The 21,343-nt window shown below is 35.2% G+C and overlaps 1 protein-coding gene and 1 long non-coding RNA gene across 43 annotated transcripts in view; both read right to left on the bottom strand.

The window, feature by feature from the left end:
• The window catches only part of kcnc3a (potassium voltage-gated channel, Shaw-related subfamily, member 3a), a 113,871-nt gene that overhangs the window by 72,711 nt on the left and 19,817 nt on the right, over window positions 1-21,343 (bottom strand).
• On the bottom strand, window positions 3,175-7,284 carry LOC147845661 (uncharacterized). The gene is made up of 2 exons (XR_015480962.1): window positions 4,999-7,284; window positions 3,175-4,941 (listed from the first exon to the last, which is right to left on the bottom strand). It is a non-coding gene; the product is annotated as an uncharacterized LOC147845661 (long non-coding RNA).

The following is a 21,343-nucleotide window of genomic DNA, read 5'->3' as shown; positions in this document are numbered from 1 at the left end:
TGTGTAGCAAGCATTTTTGTCGGGGAGCTGTACAATAATTGGAGAACGGTGAAATTTCTCTTTTATCTGTTGAGTTTGTTACCATTCAGACTCATCGCTTATATCCATGCTGCTGTATTCACCTATTTTTAAAATCCTCTATATTACTGGCAGGTTTAAAGGTTGAAATACATAGGGCAAGAGACCTGTTGCACTGCTATCCACTGTCAGACATGGGGGTTCAGGAGGAGAGCAGTGAACATGATTATTGTTATAATGATATAACAAATTGTGGTTATGTGTATATGTAATTACGAATAACATACGTAGCAGGGAATTAAATTACTTAATTTTTTTGTTAAATCATAAAATCATGGGTCTCCTTGTGGTTTGTGTCTCATTTGTGTGAGCAAACTGACAACAGTTGTTCACTTCCCTCTTTTTTTGCCCTGTTCTATCAGGTAGACTTGAACCGAAAGAGTGGGGTTTCATGGCCTTTTAAGGTTTGGCTAATTAGCATGTTAATTTACTTGAACTAAATTCACAATCCATTCGAAAGGATATTCATGAATCTGAAACAGCATAAAGTGTTACAAAGGAACACTGTTTACTTTAAAACATTACATGGATTTAGGAATAAAATCTTCTCAACATGACTGGACTGGCTATGTTATTAATCATCCAATCAGACAGCAGAAATGACATGAAAGTTTCAATGTTTTTGTAACTGTATGAAGTATATTGCGTTTTTCAAAAAATGCTTCATGATGGGTTTGGCGTGCTGCGAGCAGAGGGAGGAGTGGGCGTGGCCAGCAGAACAGGGAAAAACGTCACAAAACGAGACACAAATCGTGAGGAGACCTATGATTCTATAGTTTACAAAGTTAAAATGTAAAAAAAATAAACATTAAGTAATTGAATTCCCTGCTACATATGTTATAATAAGAACCTTTTTGAAACTGTTTTATACAGCCAGACTAATAACCTATCCTGACATGTCTTGTGTTAGTCGAGAAGCAAACAAAAGCACTGAGGTCATGTGAATAATAATAGAGGGCAGAGACTCAACAAAATCTAACAAGACATTAATGGCAGCATACAGTGACTCGGTAAGTACATATCATTTGAAGTAAATGAGGGCTAAAGGGGAGCCCATGGCCCAAGAGGAAAGAGGAAAGACAAAAACAAACAAACTACAGCCAAATTACAAAAGATTCACTTAAAGTGCACACTTGCAGCACAGAAACAAGAAAAAAACATGCAAAAGTAAACAAATGTAAAGGTCTTGTAATAATACGTTTTCAGAGCTTTTCTGGCATCTTTTTTATAGCTGTATATAATTATACTAGCCACTGATGAGCATAAGAGTAACATACTCTTTTTCTTTTTACATTTTAATTGTATCAATGCCTGAGAATGTAATATGGTTCAGTCCGATTATCAAAATTATAAATGTAATTTTACGCACAGAATTGCGATCCTTTCATGTGAGCAGGGGCGCAACTGCACATTTACTGAGGGGTATGCGAGTTCAAGTTTTGCGCCCCCCCTCCCCCCCATATTAATTTCCTCATCAACATGTCGAAGTTCTGAACGCAACTGAAATAGTATGAAGTAGTAAAAGTATAATTACATTAAGCATGTTAAGTCACAAAGAATTACATTTCATCCCAACCCAAATTTCTTATTAATTCCATTTTCCTCACCAAATGATTATAGCACCTTGACATGTCTTGTTTTTGTTTCTTTTTGTACATTTGTCAAAACAAAATGAAAGATATGGGAGTCGTAAAGAGCAAAAGAACTTAAAAATGCAATAACTTTTCACATGCATATGTGAGAGGTGTAAGGTCTGTCTTCACATGAACAATTGACTGAAACTGCAATCACACCTTTTACAAAGTGAAATAAAAAAGACTGTACAATGTTTAGTTTAAAAAAATAGAGACAAACTGCCTGAAATGTTTTATTTGATAAAAATGTTATAGGCAAACTTTTTGGGAACTAAATTGAACTAGTTTTGAGCAGAAAAAGTTACCAAAAGGCCTGATGTATCAATATGATACATAATTAATTTATAAAAAAACATGTATAGGGTATAAAAATGGATCTTGATGGGATTAATAAACATTACAGTTCCAAAAAATTTGAATATTCTGACTATAGTTTTAACAGGGTTAAAAATCATTATAATTAGATATCTAAAATTTTTATAGGGGAATTTTTTTATCCATGTATTATTTTCTATTTTGCCTAAAATAAATTCAGTACAGTCCCACACGGAGTCTGCGTGCGCAGACATCTGCAGTTTTCTACAGATTTTTAGCCCATCATTGAATCTATTTGTGTAAATTTGTGTACATTTTTATTTACTCAGTATTCAAATTCATTTCACTAATATTATTGTGATATAATAATAGTAATATTAAAATGTTCATATGATTTATTTACAATACAGTTGGTAAAGTAGTATTTTCTGCCTGTAATTCTCAGCAGAAATAGCAAAAAATGTTTGCAGATTCTGTCTGGCCCTAATATTAAGGTTTTAAACATACATTTTGTGTGATCCCTCTTATTTTTTGCTAAATAATCAATTAATAATAGAATGTTTCACATTACTCAAACCTTTTGAGCTCAGCTGTAAGTATGATTTGACAGTTTATTGTGATAAAACTTTTACATAAACTTTACACTTGGATGTGTGACTGCATGTTGTTTTAAATGATTTTGAATTAAAATGTGTGTGCCAACGAATGGAATTCATACCTACAAACCCTCTCGTTTTTGCCATATTAATTCTACCATATTTTACCATTCTATCCGCAGTCTTCCGTGTGTGTTTTTCCAGTATTTCTCCCGCATTTGTAATGTTTCTATGAAAAGTGAAAGTAGCAGCTGCACAGAGCCGATCTCAAATGTGATGCAAGAACTGTTTAAGAGAATTAAGCTTTCACATTATTTTGATTGACAGCACTTTGAAATTAATGTAAAAACGGCCGCATTCACATCCTTTCCAGTAAAGCTTTATGCGTCTTTTGCCGCCCTTATGCAGCCTCTGAATCAGTTTAACGGTGCTGAGTGACGGACGCGCTCCATAGTGATAAAGACGGCTTCTATACACGCGATTTGAAGATGAATGAGAGCAGATACTTTAAGATTCAGGTGTGTAAATAGAAAAAAAAATATACACAATAATATGTAAACATGTTTTATTTGAAACACAAGTAATATTATCTTAAATTAGCATAAACAAAACAAATGTTTTCATTGCATTCTTAAAGTCAGACTCGCACCTCTGTTATCAAACAAAACAGAGGATCAAACTAAATTCATTTGTTGCACTTTAGTAAATAGCTATAGTAACTGTAATCAATATTTAAATGCAGTAAATAAAAATGTTCTCTTTTGAAGCTGACGGTCCATGAATTTACGACAAAAGCCTTTACCATAAAGTTAACTTTACACCAGCTTATCATGGCTTTAGCCTATAGAAATATAGTGTTTTTCGCATACTATACAGGATGCAAATATGCGATTTCGGACGCAGTTCAGGTGTGGCCGTGCGTCACTGTCCCCCTGCCTGGACAAAACCACCTTGTCTGCATTTATGTTAAGTAAAAGCCCATGCATGCAGTGACTGAGTGGCGATAATGAATAATTAATGATATGGCAGCCCGTTGCTCCCAAAAACATTAGAAGTTAATTAAAAGTGTGGTAATATTAAGCTTAACAATTCCTTATTATCCAATTTGTCATGGCAGTTTTTATTTTAAGGCATTGTTTGTTCTCTTTTTGTTTTCTATTTTGCGCTCCACGTCTCTTTACTCTTCTCTCCATTTTGAACATGTGACTGTAACCGAGCAACGGATCAATCAAATGGTCAATGAAGAGGGAGGGGTGGTATAATTTTTTTATTCAATAAAATACAATTGTATATTTATATAAAATGCAGGATAAACATTTTTAACCAAAAATATGTATTTATTTTGTTTAATATGTATAATAATATGTATAATTTCAAAAATAGTTTTGGCACAATGGCGCCCCCCCCATGTGTGGCGCCCCTATGCGCCGCATATACTGCATACCCCCTTTTTGCGCCACTGCATGTGAGCAGTTCCTGATAAAAGTTTTAAGTGTCTTAAATCACACTACCTGACAAAAGTCTTGTCATCAATTGCATTTGTAAAAGCAACAAGTAATAACTTGACTTCTAGTTGATCAATTGGAAAAGTGGCAGAAGATTTTCTGTTGAACTGCATCGCAACCATCATAAATACTGCAGAAGACCTACTGGGACCCGCATGGACCCAGGATTCTCACAGAAACAGTGAAGATTGGTGAAAGAAAAATCATGGTTTGGGGTTACATTCAGTATGATGGTGTGCGAGAGATCTGCACAGTGGATGGCAACATCAACGGCCTGAGGTATCAAGATATTTGTGCTGCCCATTACATTACAAACCACAGAAGAGGGAAATTCTTCAGCAGGACAGCGCTCCAAAGCCAAAGTTTTTCAGCTTAGTCCCTTTATTAATCGGGGTCGCCACAGCGGAATGAACTGCCAACTTATCCAGCATTTTTTTCGCAGCGGATGCCTTTCCAGCCACAACCCATCTTTGGGAAACATCCACACACACTCATTCACACACAATCATACACTACGGACAATTTAGCCTACCCAATTCACCTGTACCGCATGTCTTTGAACTGTGGGGGAAACCAGAACACCCAGAGGAAACCCACACGTACGCAGGGAGAACATGCAAATTCCACACAGAAATGCCAACTGACCCAGCCGAGGCTCGAACCAGTGACCTTCGTGCTGTGAGGTGACAGCACAATGTACTGCGTCACTTTGACGCCCAAACTGTATTCATATTGTAATATTGGTCAGAAACGCCAACTGACCCAGCCGAGGCTTGAACCAGCAACCTTCTTGCTGTGAGGCGACAGCACTACCTACTGCACCACTGCGTCACCCTTGATCATATTTTACTTTGGTAAAAAAAATTGCACTTCATTTCAGACACTCACACTTCTGATACAAAATGGTCAACTAGAAGGTCAACTAGAAAATGGTCAACTAGAAGTTATTATTTGTTCCTAAAACTTTGATAGGCGACAAGACTTTTGTCAGGTAGTGTACAATTACTACATAAATTAAAACATAATTATTAGGTAAAAGTTAGTCGGTAATCCATACCACTGTCACAACCCCTAACCCCTAATAAGGGACTAAGCTGAAGGAAAATTAATGAATGAAAGGTAAGAGTTTAGTTATTATTATAGTGATATTTCTTTATTTGATCAATCTTTATCATTTCTTCTTCTTTCAAAGAAAGAAAGAAAGAAAGGAAGGAAGGAAGGAAGGAAGGAAGGAAGGAAGGAAGGAAAAAAGAAAGGAAGGAAGGAAGAACGAACGAACGAACGAAAGAAAGAAAAAAAAAGAAAGAAAGAAAAAAAGAAAAAAGAAAGAAAGAAAGAAAAAATAAAGAAAAAATAAAGAAAGACAGAAAAAGAAAATAAATCAATCATGGCTAGCAACTGGCAGGTTTGGCAAGAGATTAGTTATGGGGTCCTGTTTAATAGTAATACTTCTATTCATGTCTTCATATTTACAGAGTGAATTTATCTTGATTTAAAGCGGAACTGAATTGATGTTCAAAGTGTTAACACAGGCCAAAAACAACTCACTATTCATTTCAAAACCAATCTCTATAAATCAACCCTCTCATGTTACATCAATATGGATCATAGCAAACATGCTCCATTCAGCAGAGGCGTGGAACAATATCCCATACAGCTAGAAGTTATTATGTCTTACACACACACACACACACACACACACAGGTCAGTTTTGCCAGTGTAGCAGAGAGAGCTAGTGCGCGCTCTCTCTCTCTCTCTCTCTCTCTCTCTCTCTCTCTCTCTCTCTCTCTCTGTCTTATACAGCTCAGCACTTTAACAGATTAATTACAGTCAGTGACTGACAGGATGGAATGAACCCTTTCAAATCAGCGCATAAGAAAAGCAGCAGACACAGCGGCTCTGACAAACACAGATATACTCAAACAGTCCACCTGATTACCTCTTTCCTACATCGAGCTCCAAATGTCTAAGAGCACTAGTGAACATGTAGAACCGCATGATTTCCTTGGCATGGAAAATGTGGATGGAATAGTGGAATTCAATAATAAAATGACATTTTAAAGTCTGTGTGGAATGTCACAGAATTTGACCAATTTTGGATGAATAGTCTCCACTGATAGCCTTGTGGGCAATGCACCATATAGCACCACTGCAATTCAGGCATTCTGAGTTTGAGTATTGCAGAACTTTCAGATTCTGTTCTCTCTCTCTCTCTCTCTCTCTCTCTCTCTCTCGCTTCTCTAACTTTGTTCCCAGCCTAAATACTGTCCTATTATAAATGCAAAACCTGGATGAATAAAGATAAATGAGAAATTAGACACAATTAAATGATGAAACGGATTAGCATCTAAATGTTTAAATGTGTATTCTGGAGCAGAATTTCTGAAAGAATGAAATGGATTTCATATTTATGACCATGGATCATAAAACCAGTCATAAGTTTGTAATATTGAACTGTATAGGTCACATTAAAGCTAAAAGAAATACGCTTTTTATAGACATGGCTTGATATGATAGTAATAGATTTGGGCAAGATACCACTATCTAAAAAATGTGAATAAATTCTGAGAAAATGAAAGTTGTCCAAATTCAATTCTTATCAGTGCATATTACTAATCAAAAATTCAGTTTTTTTATATTTTACAAAATGAAATTCAAAAAGGTTTTTATCTATGCCAATAGCCTAGTGGTTAGCGTGGTCAACACAGCACTAAGTTGCTCACGGAAACCTGAGGTCCTTTGCCGATCCTTCCCCTATCTCTGCTCCCACACTTTCCTGTCTGTAAAATCTCTACTGTCCTACACAAATAAAGATGAAAACCAGTGTGCAAATCATACGCTGATGATCAGGGGGGGTCAACTTTTTTGTTTAATTCGTGTAATACATGCTTCAGTCAAGTATGTATTTATTTTCAAGTACATCTAGTTTAGTAATAAAACATATTTAAGTTTTCAGTGTTTTGAGGAATGTTTTCTCTATTTTCAGGTCAAACTATACAAACTGCATCTAATTTGACTTTACTTTCAGGTTATATGTTGATAAAACAACTATTTTACATTTTTTACATTTCAAGAATATTTATGATGTTTATCTGCGCTTTAGATCTGCCAGTTTCAAACCGTTAAATAAAAAAAACTTCTCGCATAGTCTGATTGGTATCAAAAATATTTTTTCACAATAGTATGAACTGTTACAGCGTGGTCAAATGTACATTTATATTATCTATTGTTTTCATTATTAACATTATTATTTACAATACATATCAGAGAAAACTGTTTCTCAGTATTAAAAGGCTGACCCCCATACTGTACATTTTGTTTTGACATCCTTCAGGGGGGATTAAGCGTTTATTAGCGGGGCCAATCCCCCCAAACCCTCCTGTAATCCACAACCTGGAGAAAACCCCTAGTGAAAACAAAAAAGTGCAACTGTCTAAAGCTAAATTTATACTTTCGCCTGGTGCCGCATCACGCACCTCCGCTAACTGTGTGCGCACCTCGCAATACGGACAAGGCTTTTTTACTTGCCGTGTTCGTCAAAAGCAACTGACCTTAAAATCAGATGGATAAACAGTGAAGTAGAAAGATTCTGGAACTCCGTCATATCATTAATATCATTCAATATTTGAAGCTAATTTTTTTTATTGTTTTTAGAAATTATTATAATGACTATAAGGATTTTTATAACAATTCGAGATTTTTTTAAATCAAACTTTGATACATCACTTGCTTTTGATCAATTTTCGGACAGTTTTACCTTTTAAAGTTTATTAAAATATTAATGACAATAGAACATGGGTTGCTCTACAATTATATTTTTTATTATGGCAAGAGTAAAAGCAATAAATAAAAGAGCACACTTACTTAAAAATACAGATGTTTTTTGTTGTTGTTGTTGTTGTTGTTTTTTTAGATTTAGCCTGCTCCACAATTCACACATTACTGTCTGGCTAGTTTCTGTCCCATGCTAAAAAAGCAATAACGGTCCAACATTTCTGACCATCATCACCAATAAAACCTGGAAACACAGGCCATCAGTATATTGTCAACCATTCAAATCTTCCTTTCCACCAGCCGAAATCATGTCATGCACACCCAAAGTGAACACCCGCAAACTCTGCGATGACGTCACATTCGCCACGCGCACTCAAACAAACAAGTGGACGCATCGAGTATAAACCAGGCTTGACAACTATAGACTATGATTTATATAGTAATTTATAAATTAGTTTAATTTAATATTAACTACACCTAATGAGACTGGTGGACACAATGTTTTCAGCACAAGTTTATTTTTGGTTCAATTTTGGAGACCGCCACTCAGAGATAATCCTCAATGTTCAGTTCTGGCCTGTATTTATTTTTAATGTATTTGATTGCCATAAAGGTTTTAGAAAGTTTAACCTGTTGCTATAAAATCAATCTGCTGCAGCTGACACTATTGTTGTGTTGTTAATCTAACATAAACACACAATCCTATGAAAAAAAAGGCTGATGGCTATTTATTTGCATGTTGTTGCTTTTTTATGCAAGTATTTTTACTATATTTGACTGTTGGAAATCACCAAGCGACCAGGTGTCATTGTCCAGTGACTCCCACTTTGGGAACCACTGATTTATGGCATAAAATAAAAATAGCTTTTTTGCCCAAAAAATAGCTGTGTCACACAGTTTTGTGATCCAGGGTCACATTCGCTATGCAGTGTTCATAATATCTAAGTAACATTCCTCTTTTTTCTTTAATTTTAGAAGCGTAAACTCAACACATTTGAGTGAAATCAGATGATAATGTTCACCAACATTATATGAAATGATCCAAAAAACTATCTAGTACAACATCTGTCAGATTTTTTATAGAGTTGTGTTCAGGAAGCTGAGGTATATGTGTGAGTAAACTTCAAGTCTGTGGTGCGAGTACGGATTGCGCTGAATGACAGCTCAGGGAGAGTAAAAGATGAACCTTTGAGACACAAGATGAGTATATTGCATAACAGTAGTTGATGTAGTGTGATGGAGTAGCTCGGGGATACAGACAAAGACAGAAAATCCACTATTGAGCTTTGTTTGCGAATGACGCATTGCTTCTCATTGTTAAAAACACAAGAGGGTCTTGGCCTAATGGAGGACAAGGGAGTGAGTCAACCTCCCACCTGATTCATTCTTTCTATATTTCTCTTCCTCGTATCCACATATATAGATTCCCAAGACCTTTTTTTAGAACTGCTGAGACTACAACAAAGCCAGGAGAGAATTCCTATAGTCTGATCACTCAAATATATGAAGATGTGTTTAAGGAGGTCTACAGCTATTGAAGAGAAAATCTCTGTTTTCAGGGCTGTGATTTATAGTTATGTGCTTGAAGATTTTTTGTCTTATTCTGTAAAGAGTTTTCTGCAGGTTTTACAAAGTCAAAATTAAGACTTTTTAAGACCTTTTTAAGACCATTAAAAATGAAATTTCAGACTTATTCAGGGCTAAATACTAAGTATTTATTTAAGTTTACTTGCGGAAAAGAGATTTACTTGCCCCCTTCAAAAAATTCTGATGAGTTATTTGTTAGCCATGTATTTTAAATAATGTGTCAGAACTAGGGTTGTCGTGAAGTAGCATTGCGATACTGTAATTCATAACTCAAATCTATGAAATAAAGAAAATTATCAGAAATACTACATTTTATGTTATAAGAGGCTTACTTGAATTGAATTCATAATTTCCTTATTATTGAAAAAAGTATTTGCACATCACTTCACCTAAACTAACCAACAAAAAAATACATTAAAATTACAAACGAAATTCATTACAAAAATAGCTTTTTTTTTCCAACAAAATTAGGCTTTATGAAGTGGTCAAAATTTGTTTCAATGTTTCCTTTTGCTTTTCTGTGCTCTTCATCTATTTTATTTTATTTTTAAATCTTAGGTATTCAAAAATTCACTTTGTGAGTCGATCTTTTTAAGAGATTGTTGCGGTTGTTGTAGCTACTAAATCATGTTGACATGAACCGAAATGAACTCATACAGATTTCCATTTGAATTGAAACATAAGAAAATGTGTAATAGGCTGCCATGAAAGGCGTGAATACTACACAGTTTTGCAACCTTATGGGGCTCCACAGACTATTCAAATAAAATGGTCTACTGTTGCACAAATGTGTGAGCATTTTAGTGACTTTTCCACGTGCAGCAATATGTATTGTGGAAAGACTATTACTAATACTGATACAGTGGCAACGCCAGTCTTTTGGAGCCATAGTATCATGATACTATAGTACCGGTAAACCGTGCAACCCTAGTCAGAACAAGCAAACCCTACTTCACAAAAAACAATTTTCTTCCAAAAAAAAAAAACTCCCTGAAAACTAAAATAATCTAAATGTATGCACAACATTCTGTCCATGTCAGTGTCCTCACCACATAGGGTCTATAAATATAGGGAGAACTTTTAAGTGAAGTTTCACAAACTAATTTTGAGAGGAGAACATGATATGATTGATCACGGCTGGTATCCCATCAGCAATTATTAGTAAGGCAATCAGATTAATCCAAACTCACTATGAGTAGCCTGTCTAAAACTATTCCCTTATCTTCGGTTTCCGAAGAAACCCCCCATCCACCCATCTTCCCCCTTTTCCACTTTTACCAGAGGGAGCTCTCTTCTTTTTCTACATGCTTTTTGACCTGGCGAGAGATCTCCAAGCTCAGGGTTCTCTCCTGGAAAAGCATGCCAAACTAGCTCATATTATCAAGAAATATCTAAGTGTGAACTCTTGAAACTAATGTTATTGTAAGGAAGAGAATTAAACCATATCAATTAATAGAAAACAAAGTTTTGATATCAGTTTTATGGAGATGGATTGCTTGTGCTTGGATGGGTGTCTGTCAGCCCAAATGGGTTTTATGTTTAAAATGCTTTAAGACCTACAGGACAATAATCAAATGAATTTAAGACTTTTTAAGGCCTAAAATTAAGTTCTTAAAATTGAAGACATTAAGTCTTTTTAAGAGCCTTCGGAAACCCTGTGTAAACTAGTTTTATTGTGTCATTTAATGGGTTTATATATTTAAAAAGTGTAATGTTTTTATATATTGTACAGTAAATTGCAGACAACTACACTAGAGCGGTGCAATTTATGGAAAATTTCTAATTGCAATTTTTTTTTTTTACAGATATTACAATTTTGAATTGATTTGCAATTTAATTTTGAAGTCAAGCATCAGCTCAATATTCTGTATCGAGTGTTTGTTAAAAAAGGAACTGAAAAGACATTAACGAACTCCAAATTTTATTCAAATTTGTTTATAAATATTAGAAATTAAACATTATTTTTCCCTAGTGTAAACCGCAATGAGGTATGGTGTTAGCTGTCTACAGGTGCCTTCGGGATGTTTTTTCATATGATGTAACAGCCACAAAAAACTCTGAAATTGTACTTTGCTGTTGCTAGTTACTAGATTGAGTGTCACTGGCAATACTTTGTTGACTTTTTAGCAAGACACTCCTCATATGTGCTGTGCCTGTGCTGCTTTTTCAGGTACTAGTTGTTGTATTTCCTCATGCTGTGGCAACAATTCTGCATCAGCTCTTACAAATTACCAGGTTTGGTGTCTGTCACCTAAAATTCCAAAACCAAAATATTCCCATATTACGACATGCTGTTTTTCTTTGATAAGAATTTGTCTATTAATGCTTCTGAAGTGACAGAAGCCATCCTACCTCTTGTCCGCGGTTTCCTGTTTGCTTTATTGTTGGCTCTCTGGAGAGTTCGGACATGCATTTGCTCTGGGTGGGGGAAATTATAAAATACTTATAAAATTATATATCGCAGCCTCTTGCGATTAGCTAACCACAACGTTTCAAATTGCGATTGTGATTTCGATTAATTGCACAGCCCTAAGCTACACAATACCAACGTTCAAAAATTCTGAGTTAAAAATTAATATTTAATGCAATAATCCAGATTTTAACTCATAACTTAAAACTCCTGCTATTCTGACCAATTTTAACATTTCTATTTAATGTTTAGAAGAACTGTTAGCAGAACTTTGTAGAATGAAACAAATATTACCATTTTACTCAAGCCCATATTTAATAAATCCAGCAAAACTGAAAACTTTGAAGTGAACTCTTATTTTTTTCTATTTTATATTTTTATCTGTCTGTCTAACTACACAAACACATACTTTAATGTATTCTTTTTGGATAAATATTCATTATTTTTTAATATATCTTATTCATTATGTTGGCTTTGAGTTCTTGTTGACTAAAAACAAGTTGCTCAGCATAAACTATTGCGCATACTCATTTCCTAACTCATGCGTTCCTGCGCCACACTTCGGAAGAACTGACAAAAAACACATGCAAATCAAATCAAACTCCCTGACACACACAGAAAACACACACTCTTTACTTCAGCACACGCTCGCTCCATCGAGGTGAAACAGAGGAAATAAGTAGCACAGCATTTTTTCTGCTTAGTATTCGATCCTGATAACTGCAGCACACTACAAGCATTTGTCCTTGCAAATTTTCCGTCTTCGTTCCTCTGTTCATCATTGCGCTCCTCGTAATCACTCCATCCCGATCTCTTCCCATCACTTTAACACTCTCTCCTCCTCACATGTCACTTCTCTCCCTGTCTGAGGCGTATTTTGGCACCAGTTTCCTTCTCTCTGTACTCCATCCCATTAGTTGGGATGACAGAGTGCCTTTCCTTTTGTCCTTAATCCAAGTGAGAGCCCCACTCAGAGAAATGCTAAAAGCTAGCATGCGGTGGCTAGTGCCAAATGCACAGAGATGCACAAACCTCTCTTAGATGTGCACAAACGCTCAGGGGGGAAAGTGCTCTTTGTACACCTGCAATCTATATGCACAATTCAAAGTTTATTCTCTTAAAACTACTTCATACACAGAATAAAATCATTCAATTCTATCCACTTTAACCTGATTAAGTGTGCTTGCTAATTTCAGCTTGTCTCCCAATTCTGTTGGCTAATTTTAGAGATAATTTGAACAGTTTTCAGGTAGTCGGATCACCTTAAACCAGGTAAGAGCAGCTTAAATCCAACCTGCTAAAAAGCCAAACTTTTCAAGAACATTTTTGTGGAGAGTAATCAGTATTTATGTATTGTTTTCCAGTAAAACACACAGCCATCATCCGTTTTCAGAGAAAAAGCAAGCTGTTGAAACTGTAAACTCAGAAAAAAAGATCTATTGTATTCAGGACTGCTGTAAGCATATAGCACCAGCTCTTTCATGCATACTCTGCTCATCTTTCACTGTTTAAGCATTATCAAGCTCATTTTAATTGGTCGTTTTAACCTTGTTAAACAAAAAAAACAATAGTACTGCCAGATATACTGTATGTCTAGGTAATATATAGTCACATAAGATGAACTATAATAATAAAAAAAAAAGATGTTTATGTGTAATAGTGAGCAGGTCACCTTATTGGAGGCTGACATGAGATGATCTGCCAAATTGGACACTATCACTCATGGGAAAGCAATTTTGTATGTGTCCTTCATGACATCTGTAATCATTAATGTTTTCTTGTGTGTTAAGCTGCATCCACATCAACAGGTATTAAATACAAACACGTCTCTGCAACATGAAGGGAACAATAAATGAATAAAAAATACAATAAAAAGATAATTGCATGCACCAAAACCAAACAATTGATATTTTGTAGAGTGTAAAAATATATAATATAAAATATATTTATTTATAAATATATTTATTAAACCTAACTTTAAAATAAAATCAAAACCAAGCTCTTTTCTTAATTTCTTCCTTCTCTAGATTTTATTTTTCTTGTAAGTAAAATAAATTATAGATATAATCATTAAATAAAAACATCTAAATGTAATAGACAATACTGTCCTTTTCATTGCTTTTTGGTTGTCATTATATCATCTTTTTAACTTATTTAATTCACATTTTCTTTAGTACAGCAGTCAGGGTTTATACACATTTTACTACAAAAATTCTATGACTTTTCCAGGACTTTCAAGTCAATTTTGATGACCTAATGTTTCATTTAATGTCTACGTAAATGTGGTAAATCATAAGAAAAACAATGAACGTTTACATTTATTACAGCATATCATAGAACAAACAACAATCTCTTTAGTTTTAGTTCATTTTTATATTTATGTAAAATAGATCATGCTTACACAGCACTAATGATGTGAGACCTTGTTTTTGGCCAAGAAAAGAAGTAAAAACATCTAACCTCCATTCCAGAATACAGATATTTGCTAAACTAATTTTAAATCATCTTTATAGTTTGTTAATAAAGCTACTTCTATTGTAAAGCTGTGATCACACTGCAATTTTCGCTCCTTAGACTTCTATTCAAAAGGCATGTGAATGCAGCAGACCAGAAATGTAAGCACGGGCGACAAGTTTCGCAATTTACTGCATTCGAAAGCTCAAGCTTGTTGAATTCTTACCTTCAAAATCACATTGGGTGATAGTTTTAGACCAATAGAAGAGAATTAAAAATAAAATTTTAAATATGGAGCAACCGCTCACTTTTATTATTGTCTAATCATATTGTTGAATACCACCTCTTGTCACAGCGCCATACAACAGAATTTCACAAGTACAAGCTCTAATGTGATCGCAGTTTAAGTCGCTTAAGACAAAAATGTCTGCTAAATGACTGAATGTAAATGTAATTTCCAAGACTTTTCCAAAACCTTGTGGGTTTTTTTGTTTTTCCAAAACATATCCAGGCTTGGAAAATGGCATGTCAAAATTCCATGTCTTTTCCATGTTTTCCATGACCTGGGTAGTTCTGTAATAACAGTCTTGAAATCCACTTTCAAAAGTTAGCACTTCTAGGCCCCTCGAATAATGCTGTCATATAAAAAAAATGTATCAAATTGCATAAGAAATGCATCCTATAAGTAAAAAACAATGTGTATGAATGTCCCTATGTAAACACATATCGACCATCTTTACTTTTTCATTGGTCAGTGCATCTTCTACATTTTCCCCTATTGTTTCTTCTCACTGTTTCTCCGACCAGAGCTTGGTCTCTCCATTTAGCCTCTTATCTTTGCTCTCATTCAGTCTTACTCCCTCATTTCTCATTTGCAATTCCCCTCTCCCTCTCTCTCTCCAGCCTACTGCAGTATTACCACCATCAGCATCTTATGAGCACTGCTCTCTTTCTCTCTCTCTCCACGCAGACACACACGCATGCAATCTAGCCACATCCATGGGGGGAAAGCTTATCTAAAACTGGTAGGCAAAAAAAGTGTTCCAGTAATAGTCTATACTATGTGTGTGTAATGTGTGTAATGGAATGGCAGCGGATTAACATGACAGAACAGAGAAATACTATGTCAAAGGAAAAAGTGCCATGATACATTCCAGCAGCACGGTCGTTCCCTTCCCCCATTCTTTCTTCCTTTCTTTCTTTCTTTCTTTCCTTCTTCTTCCCTTTCTAACTCTTCTGCTCATTTCCAATCATAGACCAGTTTCTCATGGCCTGTGCAAAAATGAAGTCTTGTGGGAGTGTGCCTGAGAAAGCGCAAGGGGTTTGCTGGAATCAGAAGGGGTGGGGGTGGATAGATGTGTGTGTATCATGTATGCTGTTTCCATCAGAGACCGCAGAGTCCCTCTTGTGACTGCTATGGATATATTTTCAAGTGCCATGATCACAGATGTCTGAATAGATGTCAGTCTTGTGAGTGTGTGTTAGTATTTGCGAGTGTGTGTTAATATTTGCTCCTGTCAGTTTCACTAATAGCTTTAAAGGGATAGTTAATCGAAAAATGTAAATCCTGTCCTCGTTTACTCAACCTTGTGTCAATCTAAGACTCTCTGGCTCTCTTCTGGAAAGCATCGAGAAAAAGTTAGTGTGTTCAATCACGTTGAACTGCACTTAAACAAAAAAAGTCATACAGGTATGGAACAACACAAAGATTAAAATATAATATTAAAGTGATGCAGTTTTGAGTGAAATAGTGCTTTACTATTAAAAATGGCTAAAGCTCCAATCTCATCTCATGGGAAAATAGAACTGTATTACATATTGCCAGTGGCCAGCAGCTAGCTTTCAGCAACTCTCATATGGTCACCCACTAAAGCTAATCAGGGCTCCGCCTGGTCAGCACTTGGATGGGAGACCACATAGAAATACTAGGTTGCTGCCAGAAGTGGTGTAAGTAAGACCAGCAGGGGATGCTCATCCTGCAGTCTGTCTGTTATTATTTTTATATTGGCACATTAGTGGATCAGTGGTATCAATCTGCATCATCTTATTCGTTATATACCACTCCCACTATAGCTGGTATGTGGTGAGCGCACTGGCGCTGTTGTCCTGTGGCTGCCTGCACGCCATCCAAGTGGATGCCGCACACTGGTGGTGGTGTGGAGAGACACCCCACCCTGATGATTATGAAGCGCTTAGGGTGCATGGCCATACACAATAAATGCTCTATATAAATACACATTACATTACATATTTGATATTATGATATAATACGATTTTTAGAAAATGTAAGCACGAAGGTTCACAGCTAAATATATTCATGTACAGATTGTGTGAAACAAATCAATGAGATCGCAAAAAGTAAGATACTTATAAACTGGACTTAGACTGTTGAAAGTTCCTTTAAATGGCATTTTGCTTTGGGATTTATAATTCAAAAGATCAAATCAGATTAAATAAAAATCAGCAACAAAATAGACAAAAAACTGCACCAAATGATGTGAAAACCTATATTGGTGAACCTGAGAGAAATAATGATCATTTAACCTTCAATGACATACAGTAAGAGCAGATACAACCATTTCTATCTTAAATGAGCTTCCTTTATTACTAATTTTAAGTTATTTTAAGCCTTTAACTGCCTGCTCTACCAAATGGTTGACCATATTTTAAAGAATTCCAGTCTTAAATAATGGTTTACACACACAGTTTTGTTGGTTTACAAAAAAAACAGACAAACATAATCCTATTGCACTACTACACTTGATTTTGGTTTTATTGTAAAAAAAAAAAGAAAAAAAAAAAGAAAGAAAACGTGTTAAATGAGAATCTAAAATATTTTATGGCATACTTCTTAAAAATAAAGATGATTTAGTATTCAAAAACGTTTTATTTTGATTATATTTTTGAATAAATTGGTCTTACACTTTATATTTGCAAATTTTCATAGTAAATGTATTAATTCTGGTACTTTTAAAATAAACCCGAAATATCTATAATTTGGGAGAGGTTGATATTTTAAACATTATTGGATGTGTTGGGGAAAAAAATGCATTGAGTGTGTTAATTAGCGACATTAAGAGTTAAGAAATGCAATCCAAAAAATTATTTCTTGGTGGGGCCGTTAAAGGGTTATGTTTAAACTAGTCATTTGTTTTTATATTGTAACCGCACTTTGTTATTCCTGGAGTTGTTTACTTTACAATAGCCAAAAAAAAAAGGCTCGCACATTAACTGGAAATAGTTACAAAAATATTAACTAAAAAGTAATGGTGAAAACCATCCATAGATAAACTTCACTATAAAAATGCTGGGTTCCACACAAATTCCTTCATGTTTTCCCAACCACAAATCGTTTAAGTTAACCTAATTGTATTTACAAACTTAAGCTGATTGAACAGAAAACAATTAAGATATCCAGCCAAAACTCAAGAATTGTGTTGATTCAGATCATTATAAATAGGTAGTTTGCACAAGCTAAATCTACAATCTAGTTTCTATAATAGTGTCACAAAATGCACAGTAGTCAACATTTGAAGTGGCTCAAAACTTTTCAATCAAAAAATGTCCTAAAACTATTGAACAAAACCTATTCTTGTCTTAGGACAATTTTGAAAAACACTTTTGTTCTACTTCAAATGTTGACTACTATTTGTTTTAATAAATATGTTTTAAATTTTATGTGAGATTAGCAACATGCTGAAAACCCACAAGTCTCCATTGAATTAAAATTCCACACTAGGGCTCCAGGATTCTGGCTAAAATCTAAATCACATTTTTTTTTCTTCTCACGATTCTGTAGCTGTAAAATAAAGGTTAATATGAGTAAGCTATTATTATTGTTATTATCAAACATATGGTAAAACAACAATAATATTAGGCCAATGTGTAGGTCTACTGTTGGTTAGAATGCTCAATTCTGTATAGATTTATATAGAGATGCATGTAGATGTATAGAATGGTGGACTTGAACAGACTTTAAATATGTCCTGTTTGTTAATTCACAGTAAAGTAATGACAACATAATACAACTATTCATAATTCTAAAGTTGAATAGTATGTTTGAGACATATGGTATTCATTTGTCATTCACAACATTATTAGACCATTTTTTTCACTGATAAAATGAGACAATTGTCATTATCAGAATCCCTCCCGCATTATATTTAATGTTATATAGGCTATGCTATACTGACCCAGTAAACATTTATTTTCATACACAACACTTTGTGTTCGATATGAAAGAAAAAATATATCAAATGCTTGTCATAATCATAACTCTAAAATGCGATATAATTTAAATCAGTGGCTGACAAACTTTTTGGTGTGCACCCCTTTCTAATATTTGAAACCTGTCAAGCACCCCTTTCTCCAAATAAACTCCACATTTTTAACTACAATAACTAAATACACATATTTTCTGTTTACGTGATTAAAATAAAAATAATGAAATATGTGAATTTAATGGACAAGCTTTTATGAAGTTGACAATTTTCACAGCGTCATTAAGTACAGACATAAGTTCATCTGGCATGCTTTCATCGCTAGAGCTTCTTGGTGGATGCTGCAGTGTACCCAGGAAGCCGATGGTGCAACTTTTTGGATGAAAGCTACTGCTCCTTTTTGCCTCTTCTGCAGTTCCACTAATTTTTCTTAAAAAAAAAAAAAAAAAAACTTACAGGCATGTCTTGTAAGTGGCTGTCTGTAAGTGCCGGACCATATATGAGGGCTTAAGACTGCTATTAGTTAAAACCTCACCACAGTCTAAGTTACACGTTGCAGATTTGGATTTTCTGCATCTCCAATCCATGTAAACCCGAAACGAATGTAACTGTCACTATATTTGCATTTCTTACTTGACACTTTCTCACTCTCTAGTGTAGGCTTAAATCTCTTCATCACTACATCTCTGCAGGATTTCTCTGTTCCCGCCTGCACCTCTTCACCTCGTTCGTTATCCTCCGAGTCCATATATACAAGACTGCTGCACATCTCCATAGAAGAGGCCGATGTAGACGGTTCATCCTTACTGTCACTTGACTTTTTTATAGTGCCAGCTTTTAACCTGGTGTCTATTTTAATGAATATAGTAAGCGTAAAAAAAATGACGAATGCACTATCACTTAGTGCCTAATTTAAAAGGGCGCGGCTCATGTGACGCAGATGTGAAACCGCGAAATGAGTGAGTAGGGTTGTAACAATATACCGGTATGACGGTTTACCACGATTTGAACGTGCACGATTATCATACCATGAACAATTGCATATCAACGGTTTTAACCCTTAAAGACCGAGACAGCCGCCCGCGGCTAAAAATAAGTATTGCTCTTAAATGTTTAATAACTTTTGATCCGCTGATCCGATTCATACAATTCAAAGATTGGCATAAAGAAGAGAATCTCAGCTTTCCAGTGCTGTATCACATAACATTCGCGGACTTTCAGAGGCTCCGGAATCAGTGCGGTTACGTCATCAACATTTGACAACGCTGATTTGACAAAGAAACGCTCGTCACTGTGTCTCCGGACAAATCAGACATGATACATTGATGCATTGTCCCTCCTCCATGCCCAGATTGGTTCAAACTCGCTATATCACAACCAATAAGCATAGGTTTCGCTTTTGTTTGTGGACCAAGCTTTTTGAACAACACGGAATGAGAGAAAGGCATACATTTATGCGCGGCTAAATAAAACGCAAAAAAAAAAAAGTTTTGCATGAAATAATTCTCATACTAAGTACTTTTGCATGCACAGCAGCACAGAAACATGACAAAACAGTGACACAGCAAAGACGAACTGCTGCTCTTGCTGTTTTCAAAAGACGCAAATGAAGATGCAGCTGTTTGTCTGCATTGCAGACAACCATATCCAAATCCATGCTGGCACATAAAACCTAAGGATGTTCCATATTGAATGTAGTTTCGTTATTTAACTATTTATAGTATAGTAAATATATCTATTTTTTACTGAGGATTTGCACCATGTTTATTTGGACTTTATTTGGACTTTGACACATTATTTATTATTTTCTTATTTTTATTTGTTCATTGTAAGTGGTGTTGTTTATAGTAACTGAAAATATATTGTATGGAAAAAGTCAAATTTGCTTCACTGTTCTATTATTTTGTAACATACCGTATACCGCGAAACCGTCAAACCGTGGTATTGTTTTAGACGATTATCATACCGTGAAAAATTCATACCGTTACAACCCTATGAGTGAGTATGCATAGGTTGTAAATTACAATTTGTAATGTGATTTTTTTTTCTCTCTCTCAGTGAATTTCTTTTCTCTCAAAAATATGAGAGTGGTTAGGGCGTTGACACATGCACTCCGGTGCTCACAGCGCCGATTTCGATACCCCCTCGTGGTCCTATGCCGATCCTTCCCCTTTCTGTGCTCCCCATGCTTTTTTGTCAGTTCTCTCTACTTTCCTATCCAATAAAGGTGAAAGCCCCGAAAAAATAATTATTATTAAAAAAAATAACAAATTCTCTCAAGCACCCCTAGTGGTCAGACTGTGCACCCCAGTTTGGAAACCGCTAATTTAAATGATGTGTGAACTTTAGAATTCACTTTAACTGTCGTGTCATGGCTGCCGTCACTTTGAGTTCGGTTTGCAACAAACTGAATGTTTATTACAACTTTATTACCTTTTATTCACAGCTTATGCAGGTTCTGTTCACTGAAGTAGACTTTATTGGCAGGCATGTGCGCGTCCTCTCAGTAGTAAACAAACAGTGCGTCAGCTCGCGTGATTTCGCTGCCGCAAATACGTTATTACATTATGACAGAAATGACATTTTTGTGTGAATCATACCTCATTAATACAGTATGTAAACTTTTTTTAATGTTGCTGAGCAATGTATATAAAACAATGTGAAGACTTGTGCAATCGCTTTTACGGTTCTCTCCTGAGTCCTGACCTTAAAAATATAATTGGCTGAATTGCAGAAAAGCTGAAATAGAATTGTGTGTAGGGTCAAATAG

This window comes from Danio rerio, chromosome 3 (assembly GCF_052040795.2).
Source record: "Danio rerio strain M-AB ecotype USA chromosome 3, GRCz13ab, whole genome shotgun sequence".
Taxonomy (NCBI): Eukaryota; Metazoa; Chordata; class Actinopteri; order Cypriniformes; family Danionidae; genus Danio; species Danio rerio.
Note: the sequence above shows the minus strand (reverse complement) of the source record. Positions and strands in the feature narration are given on the sequence as shown.